This window comes from Schistocerca cancellata, chromosome 4 (assembly GCF_023864275.1).
Source record: "Schistocerca cancellata isolate TAMUIC-IGC-003103 chromosome 4, iqSchCanc2.1, whole genome shotgun sequence".
NCBI classification, from domain to species: Eukaryota; Metazoa; Arthropoda; class Insecta; order Orthoptera; family Acrididae; genus Schistocerca; species Schistocerca cancellata.
In genome coordinates, this window is record NC_064629.1 from 499,858,739 (window position 1) to 499,873,305 (window position 14,567).

General features: G+C 44.0%; 1 protein-coding gene across 1 annotated transcript in view; it reads right to left on the reverse strand.

Moving 5' to 3' along the window:
• Positions 1-14,567, reverse strand: part of LOC126184288 (uncharacterized) — a 480,787-nt gene that overhangs the window by 136,503 nt on the left and 329,717 nt on the right. The gene's annotated exons all lie outside the window — the stretch shown is intronic.

Below are 14,567 nucleotides of genomic sequence, written 5' to 3' on the forward strand. Positions count from 1 at the left end.
TCGGCGGCAATTTTAACTGTGTGCTCCACCCCAAAGACCAAGTCCCACATTTCTCGACTTGTCAAGAACTTCGGCTCCTGGTTCGCGACCTGCTTCTCACCGACACGTGGGAGACAGTGCACGGTGACCGTCCCGGGCCGACATACCTTACTAGTCACTCAGCCAGTCGCCTAGACCGCATTTATGTCTCACGAGCTCTAGCACCGGGAGTATTGGACGCCGAACGTTGGCCGCTTGCCTTCTCCGATCATAGCGCTTTCATATGCACACTCACTCTACAACAGCAGCGGATATGGCGCAGCCGAGGACCCTGGAAGCTGAATGTGGCACATCTTCAAGCCCCGGAATGCCGTCAGATTATCGCCAACACATGGCTGGATTGCGAACGTCGTCTTCCCCGATACCCATCGACTCTAGCATGGTGGGTGGACTGTGCAAAACCAGCTTTTCGGCGTGTGCTAACACAATTCGGAAAAGATACCGCAGCTTGGCATCGTCACACATTGGACTTTTATTACACGATGCTTCGCGAACTCGACAGCCAACCACCATCTCCAAACCGACAAATGGAAAGCCGCCGAATTAAAGGTAAAATATTGTTTCTTACGAGGAAACGTTTGGAGGGGGTCGTAGTGCGATCGCGACGTCAAGACCGAGTGGAAGGAGAAAACCCGTCTATGCATCACATCGTGCTCGACAGCCGCCGACGCCGACAGCAGCTGATCACGGACCTCGTATTGCCAGGTGGTAGGGTCGTAACGACTCAGGCGGCGGTTACAGAAGCCTTCGCAGATCACTATCGCCGGTTTTACGACGAGGTGAATACAGAGGACGAGGAAGCGGGCAATCACGACATACTGCAGCACGTGTCGCACACCCTCGACAACGCAGCAGCGGCGACGCTTTTAGGTGGAATTACACGAGACGACATCGAGGACGCGCTTAACAAGGGAGCACTCAACAAATCTCCCGGGACAGACGGACTGCCGCTCGAGTTTTATCGTACTTTCCGCGATCTCATGATGCCCCGATGGATCATCATGTACCAAGAACTGATGACCCCTGGTTCCCACGTGCCACCTGCATTCGTGGAAGGTCTCCTTATACCGATACACAAGCCTTCCAGAGGTCGGACGGTCGAGGACTACAGGCCCATTACAATGCTTAACTCGGACTATAAAATCTTCGCCCGATTACTCGCCAGCCGCATAAAGAAGGTTCTGCCCCTGCTCCTCTCAATGGAGCAAACGATACAGGGCGTAGTGACCAAAATGCAAACGGCAACCAGTGAATGCAGGGATTTAATAGCCATCGCCACATCCTGTCGCCTTCGAGCTGCTCTGACCTCTATTGATTTCGACCACGCCTTCGACAGAGTTCACCACAAGTTCCTTCTGTCCGTAATGGCCCGCATGGGCTTCCCGCCTGACTTTATCGACATCTTTCAGCGCCTTTTCCGTGGAGCTGCATCCCGTGTACTGGTGAATGGACGGATTGCGGGTCCCTTTCCGATCCGACGGTCAGTTCGCCAAGGATGCCCACTCTCCATGATTCTTTACGCGATCGCACTCGAACCACTTGTCGGAGGGTTGAAAAACAGGCTCTCGGGCATTTCATTGAGGGATCATACCTTTCAGTGCAGAATATATGCTGATGACCTTCTATTACTTGTCCGATCTGATGACGAGGTACGCTCGGTGATACAATGGGTCAATCGCTATGGTTTGGCAGCGGGCAGCCTCATGAATGTGGCCAAGTCGGCAGCGATGCCCATTGGGAGAGGTCTACAGGAGGACGCTTTAGCCCCACTCCCACTAGTTAACAAGATCCGGTTCTTGGGCATAACATTTACACAGGATGTGCGCCGCACGGCTGCCATGAACTATGCACGATTACTACAGGCAATACGCACAGAAGTTCGCCGGAACTTACTTCGACGGATGGACCTCCTACAGCGTGTGGAATACCTCAACCTTCACGTGGCGACTAAGATGATCCACATGGCCCAGGTCCTACCGATATCGACAGCGATGGCACACAGACTGCAAGCAGCGTTTGGATATTACCTTACCGCCGGACACCTATTCAAAGTCCGCTACGAAACACTCACCCTCCCTCCGCTTGATGGCGGACTGGGACTTATAAATGTACGAGCGAGGGCTACAGCATTATACTTGTGCACAATGATGAAATTGTGGACCCACCAAGATGCTTCCCTTACGGGTCGTTTGTTAGAGGAATTGCTGCCGGCGTCTCTTATGCCACCTGTCACGGTTGCACACATTACACCCTCACTCTCGCACCTCTCGGCATTTATTCTTGAGTATAGTTACGTGCACCCAGACCTTCCCAACACTCGCACTCCCAAGGCGAGAGACTTTTACAGACTGCTGCTAAGGTCCACACCTCGCAATGTGATTGAGAGGAAGAGCCCTACGACCCTATGGCCTGCAGTGTGGAGAGCGGTCCAGACGTCGTTCCTCCCCACGCGGGTACGAGCCGCGTGGTACCAGGTGGTGAACGGGAAGGTTGTAACACGACAAAGGCTGCACGCTATTGGGATGGCGGATTCCCCCCTTTTCCCACGTTGCCACCTCGTGGATACTGACGAACACCGTTTAACATGTGGATCGGCGTTAGAGGTATGGCTGCTAGTGCAGAAGATCCTCGCCTGCTACCTCCGTATCGCGCCTCGCACAATTGAGCCACGGCTCCTCCTTTGTCCAGAGGATACTTATTTCCCACCTGCGAAGACTCACGCTCTCACATGGTTTAAAGGCATGTCCATATACTACCTCTTTCGAGATGATGAGAAGATGGTGCTTGATTACTGGCAATTTCTCCAGGACAGTCATAGCACACTTGAGTGTACTCCCCGATACCGACAACTATTTGCGAACTATTTGCGCAGTGTCTTCGATAACCCCCCTCACAGTTGGGGAGTACCGGGCAGAGGATGACCGCCTTTATGGGGCTCCACACGCTGCGAAGTGTTGTACCAATTTGGAACATGGAATCTGTACGCAGATGGGCCATGCACATGGAATGGCATGCGGGTTTTGGTTACATTTTTCTTTCTTTATTATCTATCATCACACTATTGGTTTCAAATTCTATTTCATAGTATAGAAGGAACTCTTGTTCTGTTGTTGCTACGGATGTACATTCTAATTTTGTTTGTAAAAAAAAAAAAAAAAAAAAGTCGGTAGAGCACTTGCCTGCGAAAGGCAAAATAAAAAAAAAAGTGGGTAGCGTTCAAGCCCCGTATTCACTGGATCGCTGGATCGAGTCCCGTTCGTCACTCTTTTTATTTCTAACACAATTTTCTTTACTAGTTACAATTGATATAATGGGAAAAATACATGTAATCGGATGAACTTTTGATAAATTTACAATGTTATTAAAAAAAATAAAAAAAAAAAGTTGGTAGAGCATTTGCCCGCGAAAAAAAAATGGATAGAGCGTCTGCCATGTAAGCAGGAGATCCCGGGTTCGAGTCCCGGTCGGGGCACACATTTTCAACATGTCCCCAATGAAGTACATCAACGCCTGTTTGCAGCTAGGGTGTTCATTCAATTATCATTTCATTTCTAGCAAAGCTGCATGGTCATTCACGGTAACTGTTCATTCGGGAACAGATACTACCGTCGTATATAAATTTAAAAAGACTGCTCTTCCGATAAACCTCAAATGGCACGGAGCTATCGGAAATTACGGTTTCCGATAAATTCCTTAAAAGTATTTTCCACAGTCGAGAAACATGGTTTCATAAAAAAAATACTCACAGAACGTCACTCGTACAGATATATCTTTCTACATCTACATCCAAACTCCGCAAGCCACCTGACGGTGTTTGGCGGAGGGTACCTTGAGTACCTCTATCGTTTCTCCCTTCTATTTCAGTCTCGTATTGTTCGTGGAAAGAAAGATTGTCGGTATGCCTCTGTGTGGGCTCTAATGTCTCTGATTTTATCGTCATGGTCTCTTCGCGGGACATACGTAGGAGGGAGCAAGATACGATTTGACTAATCTGTGAACGTATGTTCTCGAAACTTCAACAAAAGCCCGTACCGAGCTACTGATCGTCCCTCTTGCAGAGTCTTCCACTGGAGTTTATCATCTTCGTAACGCTTTCGCGATTACTAAATGATCCTGTAACGAAGCGCGCTGCTCTCCGTTGGATCTTCTCTATCTCTTCTACCAACCCTATCTGGTACGGATCCCACACCATTGAGCAGTATTCAAGCAGTGAACGAACAAGTGTACTGTAACCTACTTCCTTTGTTTTCGGACTGCATTTCCTTAGGATTCTTCTAATGAATCTCAGTCTGGAATCTGCTTTACCGACGATTAATTTTATATGGTCATTCCATTTTAAATCACTCCTAATGCCTACTCCCAGATAATTTATGGAATTAACTGATTCCATTTCCTGACCTGCTATATTGTAGCTAAACGATAAACGATCTTTCTTTCTATGTATTCGCAACGCATTACACTTGTCTACATTGAGATTCAATGGCCATTCCCTGTACCATGCTTCAATTCGTTGCAGATCCTCCTGCATTTCAGTACAATTTTCCGTTGTTACAACCTCTTGATATACTACAGCATCATCCGCAAAAAGCCACAGTGACCTTCCGATGTTATCCACAAGGTCATTTATATATATTGTGAATAGCAACGGTCGTACGATACTCGCCTGCGACACACCTGAAATCACTCTTACTTCGGAAGACTTCTATCCATTGAGAATGACATGCTGCGTTCTGTTATCTAGGAACTCTTCAATCCAATCACACAACTGGTCTGATAGTCCATATGCTCTTACTGTGTTCATTAAACGATTGTGGGGAACTGTATCAAACGCCTTGCGGAAGTCAGGAAACACGGCATCTACCAAGGAACCCGTGTCTATGGCCCTGAGTCTCGTGGGCGAATAGCGCCAGCTGGGTTTCACACGATCGTCTTTTTCGAAACCCATGCTGATTCCTATAGAGTGGATTTCTAGTCTCCAGAAAAGTCATTATACACGAACATAATAAGTGTTCCAAAATTCTACAACTGATCGACGTTAGAGATAATAGGCCTATAGATCTGCGCATCTGTCCCACGTCCCTTCTTTACAACGGGGATGACCTGTGCCCTTTTCCAATCTTTCGGAACGCTACGCTCTTCTAGAGACCTACGGTACACCGCTGCAATAAAGGGGGCAAGTTTCTTCGCGTACTCTGTGTAAACTCGAACTAGTATCCCATCGATATCTACCATTTTGTCATCTGTGCGACAGTCTAGAGAAGGAACTACAGTGCAGTCTTCCTCTGTGAAACAGCTTTGGTAAAGGCATTTAGTATTTCGGCATTTAGTCTGTCATCCTCTATTTCAGTACCATTTTGGTCACAGGGTGTCTGGACATTTTGTTTTCATCCACCTACCGCTTTGACATACGACCAAAATTTCTTAGGATTTTCTGCCAAGTCAGTAAATAGAATTTTACTTTCGAATTCGTTACCGGCCGGGGTGGCCGAGCGGTTTTAGGCGCTACAGTCCGTCGCAGGTTCGAATCCTGCCTCGGGCATGGATGTGTGTGCTGTCCTCACGTTAGTTAGGTTTAAGTAGTTCTCAGTTCTAGGGGACTGATGACCACAGATGTTAAGTCCCATAGTGCTCAGAGCCATTTGAACCATTTTTTGAAGTGCTCTGAGCCATTTGATTTCGAATTCGTTGAACGCCTCTCGCATAGCCCTCCATCTCTTATGATTTTGCTTGGAACATACTCATCTAATGCATATTTTACGATGGTTTTGAACTTTGTCCACTGATCATCAACACTAAATGTACTTGAGATTAAACTTTGTGTTGAGCCGTCAAGTACTCTGAAATCTGCTTTTTGTCACTTTTGCTGAACGGAAACATCTACCTACCTTTTTTAATATTTTTATTTACGGCTGAAATCACCGATGCTGTAACCGCTTTATGATCGCTGATTCCCTGTTCTGCGTTAACTGTTTCAAATTGTTCGGGTCTGTTTGTCACGAGAAGGTCTAATATGTTATCGCCACGAGTCGGTTCTCTGTTTAACTGCTCAAGATAGTTTTCGGATAAAGCACTTAAAAAATTTCACTGGATTCTTTGTCCCTGCCACCCGTTATAAATATTTGAGTCTCCCAGTCTATATTTGGTAAATTAAAATCTCCACCTAAAACTATAACATGTTCGGGAAATCTACTCAAAATATTTTCCAAATTTTCCTTCAGGTGTTTTGCCACAACAGCGGCTGAGCCAGAGAGCCTATAGATTTTTAGTAGATAGTTTATTTCGGTTTGCATCAATGTGAGTTTTGAGCTTGAATCTTCTGTGAATTTCGAAAGTAAAGTATATCTTTGACTCTGGACCATTTCAAGCCAAGGTTACCTCATTTCTTACGGTATATCTTCGAACTTGGCGCCAGATGTTTGCATTTGCATTCTGAATGATTGTCTCGTTTTAATTCTGCAGAATGATTGGCTGGAGAGGGGAAGAGGTCATGAGGAACAAAGAACAACTGACCTGATTCCTTCGTCTTAGAGTTCTTGCCAGTTTTTAAATTTCCCAACAATTCCATGTTGCATTTTTTTTAATTTAACGCCATCTGGCATCCTGGACTTTTGCATTTCCTGTAATCCTCCGTCCGCAGCTCGTGGTCGTGGGGTAGCGTTCTCGCTTCCCACGCCCGGGTTCCCGGGTTCGATTCCCGGGGGGGTTAGGGATTTTCTGTGCCTCGTGATGACTGGGTGTTGTGTGATGTCCTTAGGTTAGTTAGGTTTAAGTAGTTCTAAGTTCTAGGGGACTGATGACCACAGATGTTAAGTCCCATAGTGCTCAGAGCCATTTGAACCATTTTTTTTTTTTTTTGGTAATCCTCCAGCGTCATGAGTTCGGGGTCGTTGACCCTGCCTCTGCGTGTAGGCAACCCACACTAACCCCTGCAGATTCATTGGCTATCTAAGGCCATAATGGCCTGGAATGCCTATAGATATACTGCTGGGATGTCACATTGGTCTATATTTCAAGAAGCCTTTTGAGGGTATTCCTCATAATCCACTTCTAATGAAACTGCGTGTGTATGGAGTATCAGCGCAGTTGTGTGACTGGATTCGTGATTTCATGTCAGAAAGGTCTCAGTTCGTAGCAATTGACGGGAAGTCATTTAGCGGAACAGAAGTGATATCTGCCGTTCTCTAAGCAAATCTTAGGTTATTTGCAGATGATGCATTCGTTTGCCGCCTACTAAAGGCATCAGCAGATCAGACAAATTGTATAATGATTTAGTTAAGATATCTGTATGACTCGAAAAGTGGCAGCTGACCCTAAACAACAAAATGTGCAAGGTACTCCGTATGGGTACTAAGAAAAATAAGTCACATATCGGTTACACGATAAATTACACAAATTAAACTAAATACCTAGGGATTACAGAGGCTCAAAACTGAAGTTGGAACAATAACATAGGAAACAATGTGGAGAAGAAGAACCAAAGACAGCGTTTTGTTGGCAGGACACTTAGAAGATGCAACAGGTCTACTAAAGAGACCACCTACACTACTTTCGTCCGGCCACTTCTGGAGTAATGCTGCACGGTGTGATATCCGTACTAGGGCGTACTGGCGGAAGACACTGAAAAAGTTCAAAGACGGGCATCTTATGTTGTATAAACGCGCAAGAGGGAAGAGAGTGTCATGGATACGGTATGCGAGTTTGGGGTGGCAATAATTAAAGCCAAGGCGTTTTTCTTTGCGGCGAGACTTTTTCACGACATTTCAATCAGCAACATTCTCCTCTTAAAGCCAATATATTTCGACACCTACCTTCACAGGGCGCAATGATCATCGTAATAACAATAAGAGAAATGATAGGTCGCACAGAAAGATTCAGTTAGTCATTTTTCCCATGTGCTATTAGAATAGCAGTTCCCAAACTTTTTTTGACCAGGGATTACTTTGATTACTTTGTTCTCAGCAGAGGTCAGAAGTTCCAAGAAAAATAAACTGTATCAATCTAAAAAAAGTTTAAACAAAACTCTTAACATTTTCATCAAACTCAAAAGTAGCATGCGTTACCAGTACCATTATATTTGAAAACAAAATATTATTAATAGATAATTTATTTCGGTTTGTATCAATGTGAGTTTTGAGCTTGAATCTTCTGTACAAGTTCGGTAATCCTGAGGCTAACATTACTCCTCAGAGCTACAAGCATTTCATCACTTATTTTCAATCGATTCCTGGAATTGTTTTAAATTACTAACAAAGCAGAAAATCCTTGTTCGCATTAATAAGTTGCGGAGGAGAGCCTAAGACAGCGTAAGGCGATTTCTCGAATTTTACTGTATGAAATTACTTTTTACACCAAAACAGCTCAAGAAAATCAGATTCAAATTTGTCCTTACAGCGTATATCATTTTGGAAATCAGTGAGCTCTTCCTGGAGTCCTTCTGCAGCTTCTACAGCAGTAATGCTAAAAGGGTTACGATTCACTTTTTGGTCAACTTTAGCAGCTGTGTTCTGGGAAGTAATGACTGAATTCATCAGGATGATCATTGATGTTTCCTTGGATGTCTGCCCTAAGGATTACTTCACATCTACCCGGCAGCCGAGAAGCCGGCATTCTTGCCGGGCCGACACAAGAGCCGCGTCTCTTCACACTCACCCGACAGCAGCACGGCATGCCGTGCCGCGCCCTCCTTCCGCCAGCAGTTGCTTTCAGACGACAAATGGAGCCCAACCAGTTATTAACGTGGCTTGTCTTGTACAGACGTTTGAAGAGAAGAAGAAGGTTGCATTGGGTTCATCCCCTCAATGTGAGAAGAGACGAAATGGGTGCATTCTTTGTTCTTTTTGAGGAATTAAGGGGAGATGAAGATATGTTTTTTAATTATTTTCGGATGAGTTTACGAACTTTTGACGATCTACATGATCGAATGAAGACTTCCACTCAGAGCCGCAACACGTCCTTCCGAGAATGTATCCAGCCTAAACAAATGTTGGCAATTACAATCAGGTTACTGTGATAAACAATAGTAAAATTTTTAAAAATTTTATTATTCTGAAGGATGTACATTTTTGTAACCATATTAAAAATTGAAACATAGCTTAAAAATTCAACGACCCAGCACACGAATTTTCAGAGGTTTGTGATGGCGTAGAGGATATGGAATATGTCCCAGAAAATTGCTCCACTGCTTGTTGGTAACACTGCGTGTCGGTTGTGGGTCGTTGCCTATTGACTTCTGCATTTGTAATTGGTTGTATCTCATAAAGGGGTAAATATGTGTATTCACGTGATGTACTAGGATGAGCGGCAGTATTATTTTTATCAAATGGTTCAAATGGCTTTGAGCACTATGGGACTTAACATCTGTGGTCATCAGTCCCCTAGAACTTAGAACTACTTAAACCTAACTAACCTAAGGACATCACACACATCCATGCCCGAGGCAGGATTCGAACCTGCGACCGTAGCTTATTTTTATCCCATGACTTTTTACGCTGTTTAATTTCAGAAACCATCTGCAGAACTCTTAATTGAAACTCGACTACTTCATCGTCGTGAAATGTTTCCAGCGTTGGAACTATCCCGCTGAAAAAAGACATGGCGATTGGATTTTCTGTGAAGTGCATTGATCAGCTCTACCTCTACAGGGTCAAACTCCCTCTTCTTGTTACTGCGTGATTTCGGTATCTCAGAATTACGCACTTCCTCTGTGAATGTCTCATTACATTTCAGGATCCTGAGTATCGTCAGTGAAGGAAAAAGTGTCATCAGAAACTGGTCTTTCCGCGGTCGCATTTTCAGTCAGCGAGAAACTGTCGGCAGTCGGACGTGCTTCTATTGTTTTCTTCAAAAAGTGAAGCTGTTGGCTGTATATGTACATTCTGGGTGGTTGCCTCTCACTCCCAGATTTTAGAGATGACTTACACATCCTCTCGCTTCTTTGGAAAGAATCGCGAATATTCGCCCACTTCTTCATAACTACTTTGCCTGAAACAAAAATGCTAGCTGAAGAGGTACATCACACTACTATACTTACAAAAAGAAGTTTAATGGTTTTCAACCTGTCTGATATAAAACCGTTATGAAAGCCGGAAAAATTAAAGTGTCTAGTGGTCTAGAAATTAACGTTTTTAGAAAACCAGTGTTGCCCACAATATAAAAAGTATTGGAAAGCAGTAGAAGAATGAAATTTTGCATTGTAAAACCGTATGTTGATAAGTTATTACACACGAAGTTTAAGGTTTATCGTGCAACTTCTTCTAGACATATGAAAAGCCGGACGTCACACTTCTTTCAAGCGACTATTTTTTCGTCAGTCTTCTTTTCAAATCGCCTTTATGAAAATTGGTCATGCAATTTTGTTTGTTATTTCAGGTAAGAAGGCCAAAACGTACAATGTCGTAAATATTTTTCTTTCACAAATATATTGCCAGAGATATATCTCAACGTTGTCGAAAACTAGGGCGGACTGTTGAAAGGTGCACGATAGGGTCGAATATTTCCAGAAGTATTTAATTGGTTAATGTTAAACATTGCCATTGGTCATTGGGGATATGTGTCTATGTTCATACAAAATTTAATCAAGATCCGTGATGTTCATGCAGGAATACTTTCCGATTTTAGATCACTGTGCATGGATTGGGCCTAATGTAGGATAGTTCGTTTTATTGCTTACGTTACAGCACATGCTATATTAAATTTACTTTTCCAGAAAGCTACACAGACATTCTAAAATACTGAAACTTTCTTTTCAGATATCTGGCCAGTGGCTGCACGTTCACAGATCTTCATTACAGTTACAGAGTTGGCATTTCCACTATCAGTAAAATAGTCAGATGTGTGTGTCAAGCTATTTGGTGTCTACGTTGTGAATATATGCCTCTACCCACCAAAGAAGACTTCGAAACCATTGCTGCAAAATTTGAGCAAAGAGCAAATTTTCCTCACTGCGTGGGGGCTGTAGATGGAAAGCATGTTCGTATCGTCCATCCATCTAACTCAATGTATTAGAATTACTAAGGATATTCATCAATAGTGCTGATGGCTGTGGCAGACTCAGGCTATAATTTTATCAACGCACATATCGGCAGTTAGGGCGAAGAGGGTGATTCTAGTATATTTAAAGAATGTTCTTTGTGGAAATCACTGATGGAAAAGAAGTTGGTAATTTGTGTTCAAAATGGCTCTGAGCACTATGGGACTTAACTTCTGAGGTCATCAGTCCCCTAGAATGTAGAACTACTTAAACCTAACTAACCTAAGGACATCACACACATCTTTGCCCGAGGCAGGATTCGAACCTGCGACTGTAGCAGCAGCGCGGTTCCGGACTTAAGCGCCTAGAACCGCTCGGTCAGAGCGGCCGGCGGTAATTCCTGAAGACAGATGCCTTCCTAATACAGTAACTCCAAAGGTACCTTAGTTTTTGGTTGGTTGGTTGTTTCGGGGAAGGAGACCAGACAGCGAGGTCATCGGTCTCATCGGATTAGGGAAGGACGGGGAAAGAAGTCGGCCGTGCCCTTTGGAAGGAACCATCCCGGCATTTGCCTGGATCGATTTAGGGAAATCACGGAAAACCTAAATCAGGATGGCCGGACGCGGGATTGAACCGTCGTCCTCCCGAATGCGAGTCCAATGTCTAACCACTGCGCCACCTCGCTCGGTTTTTGGTTGGTGATGAAGCGTTTGGACTGCATCAACATCTTCTACGTCCTTTCTCTGGACACCAATTAACAGTTGCTAAAAGAGCCTTCAATTATCGCCTTTCAAGTGCCTGAAGGTTCGTAGAGTGTTCAATTGGGATACTGACTAATAAATGGAGGATTTTCCACAGAGCTATAAATTAAAAACCCGATTTTGCTCTTGACATTGTTAAGGCATGTGTTGTTTTGCACAATGTTGTTCTTAAAAACGAAGGGTACAACCCCGAGGACAGTCTGTCCATAACTGGACTTGAAAGTATAAAAATGGCTCTGAGCACTATGGGACTCAACTGCTGTGGTCATAAGTCCCCTAGAACTTAGAACTACTGAAACCTAACTAACCTAAGGACAGCACACAACACCCAGCCATCACGAGGCAGAGAAAATCCCTGACCCCGCCGGGAATCGAACCCGTTGAAAGTATAACAAGAAGTGAACGTGCACGTGGGGGAATTTCTGCCAATAATGTACGAAGAATCATGACGGACTTTTTTATAACACCTGAAGGATCTGTGACATGGCAATTACCTAAAATTTAATGTGCCACTGATTGTAAAAAATGTTGTGGATGAAGGATCTGTGAAATGGAGATTATCTAAAATTTTATGTACCACTGTTTATAAAAAATCTTGTGGATTTAACATAAAAAATAAAGATATGTACTTACCATAGTTGTCTCTATCCTTGTCACACATCCGTTCAAAACCTTCGTTCAATTCTTTGCAGACTTCGATCCATGCATTCCTGGTTTGTATTTAAAGTCTTGTACCATAAAACTGGTCGATCCTGCACTAATGTTATCAGAATTTCGACATCGATTCCCGCCATGGCACACCAGAAATCTTGAGAACAAGTTGAACCACCAGAACAAAGCAAAACGCAACTGATCGGCAGACGACAGTAGATGAGAAGCCCTCTGTTGCCTGCCCCACTACACGCGCCGGGTGTTCCCCACAACAGCCGGCACCGGGCCGACACAGTGGGGGCCGCCGGCATCCCACGGCATCGGCCCGGCTGTCGGCTGTCGTCCAGCCGGCCACGTCGTTTGTCGGTTAGGTGTGAAACGGTCCGTAAGCTCTTCACCTCCGCAACCGGGTAGCCGGTGTCGGCTGCCGGCTGCTGGGTAGATGTGAAACAAGCCTAATCGTGTCATACCTTTCATCATCAACGACTACTTTTAATGTCGTGAAAACAGAATAAATGTTTTCACCAATTTTGTCCATTCATTACTGAAGTATGCAAAGAAAGACACGAAGTTTATTGTCAAAGACAAATACGTTTTCAATGCCTTCTAAATGTCTGTTATCGGAACTTTGTAATGGCACGTTCAACTTATACAAGTGTGTTAAAAGATCCACAAGTTATGCCTAACGCATCTGAGATGTCAGGGCAAAATGTGCTCTAGTAAGGCTTTCAATTTTTTTCACCCAGAGACAACTCACTCACTCCTCTGAGTTCATATAACATTCCTAACAAGTTACCTTTCGACTGCCAGCGAACTTATATGTGAAAGAATGAAAGAGAGGGTTCTCATGGTCGGAACCATTTCAGGGCACTTTTTTCTTTGAGTATGTTTAAAGCGATTCTTTTGACAACATATACCACATTTGTGACCACTGCACGGTGTTATTAAGACATTCATGAAGCCACGCAACTGGCAATAAATGTGGTAAATGTTGTCAAATGCATCTCCTTAAATACAAGCGTTTAAAAAAAAACTATGTCATCAAAAGAACTTCGACCATAAGAGCATTCTCTGATTATGCTGTCCTGGTCTAAAGAGCGGACGAACACGAATAGCTGACAACAGTTAGAAATGTCAGTCGATTCATCACACTGGAAAGCGAAGCATGGCGTAGATGGCTTTGTTGATAAATGAACGGAGAGAATGGTTTTAAGTTGATATATTATACAATTTATTCATTAATTGCATTCAAGAACATAACTGCATAAAATTTTACTGTCGAAGTATTCAAATGTGCTTAGAATAAGGGTAGTGGCACCTGCCAAGCAATCTGACATTAAATTGAAATTAATGGCTCGTGATATGCTATCTAACATACAAATGTTAAAGATTATCGAAGTGCAATCAGGCTTCAAAATAAATCGAACACTCGCTAACGCTATCTGACTGTAAAGTTAAAGAGCCGCTTATGACTGACTGTGAAAACAGTGGGAAGCAGCTAAGTGAATCTAATGCTTAGCACGGAGATGAAAATGCATCGCACATTACTGTAGCTGATATGAAGTCATTAACAAATGCAAGCCTGAAGCTGGATTCTAAGCTGGAATAAGTGAAAGCTATTGAGCATTGCTCGTCCAGTAAACTTTCATACGCCTTATTTGCTGCTGGTTCGGTCTCACCATGTTATCGGTTGAGATGCCGAAGCGTGAGATGGCTGCAAGTATTACGCGCCTAGTGTGACACTTACAAATCTCGCGAGGGCTGCTCCGGATGATGGCGGTAGACAGCTACAGCAGGTGTCGCAGAGCGTCGCTTCTTGGACGAGGTCATCAACAAAAGTCTTACAGGACGGCAGCGACAAGAGTGTCTTCTGAAGTTATGAGATTTACAATTTTGGTACGGTTTATGAGGGCAAGCTGTCTTTCCAGTTACGTAGGATGGACTATAGCGAATCAGAATTTGTGTTACTTTTATAAACTTCTACTTCCTATACTTTTGTGTATTGTGGTTAAGCCGGCCGGAGTGGCCGAGCGGTTAAAGGCGCTACAGTCTGGAACCACACGACCGCTACGGTCGCAGGTTCGAATCCTGCCTCGGGCATGGATGTGTGTGATGTCCTTAGGTTAGTTAGGTTTAAGTAGTTCTAA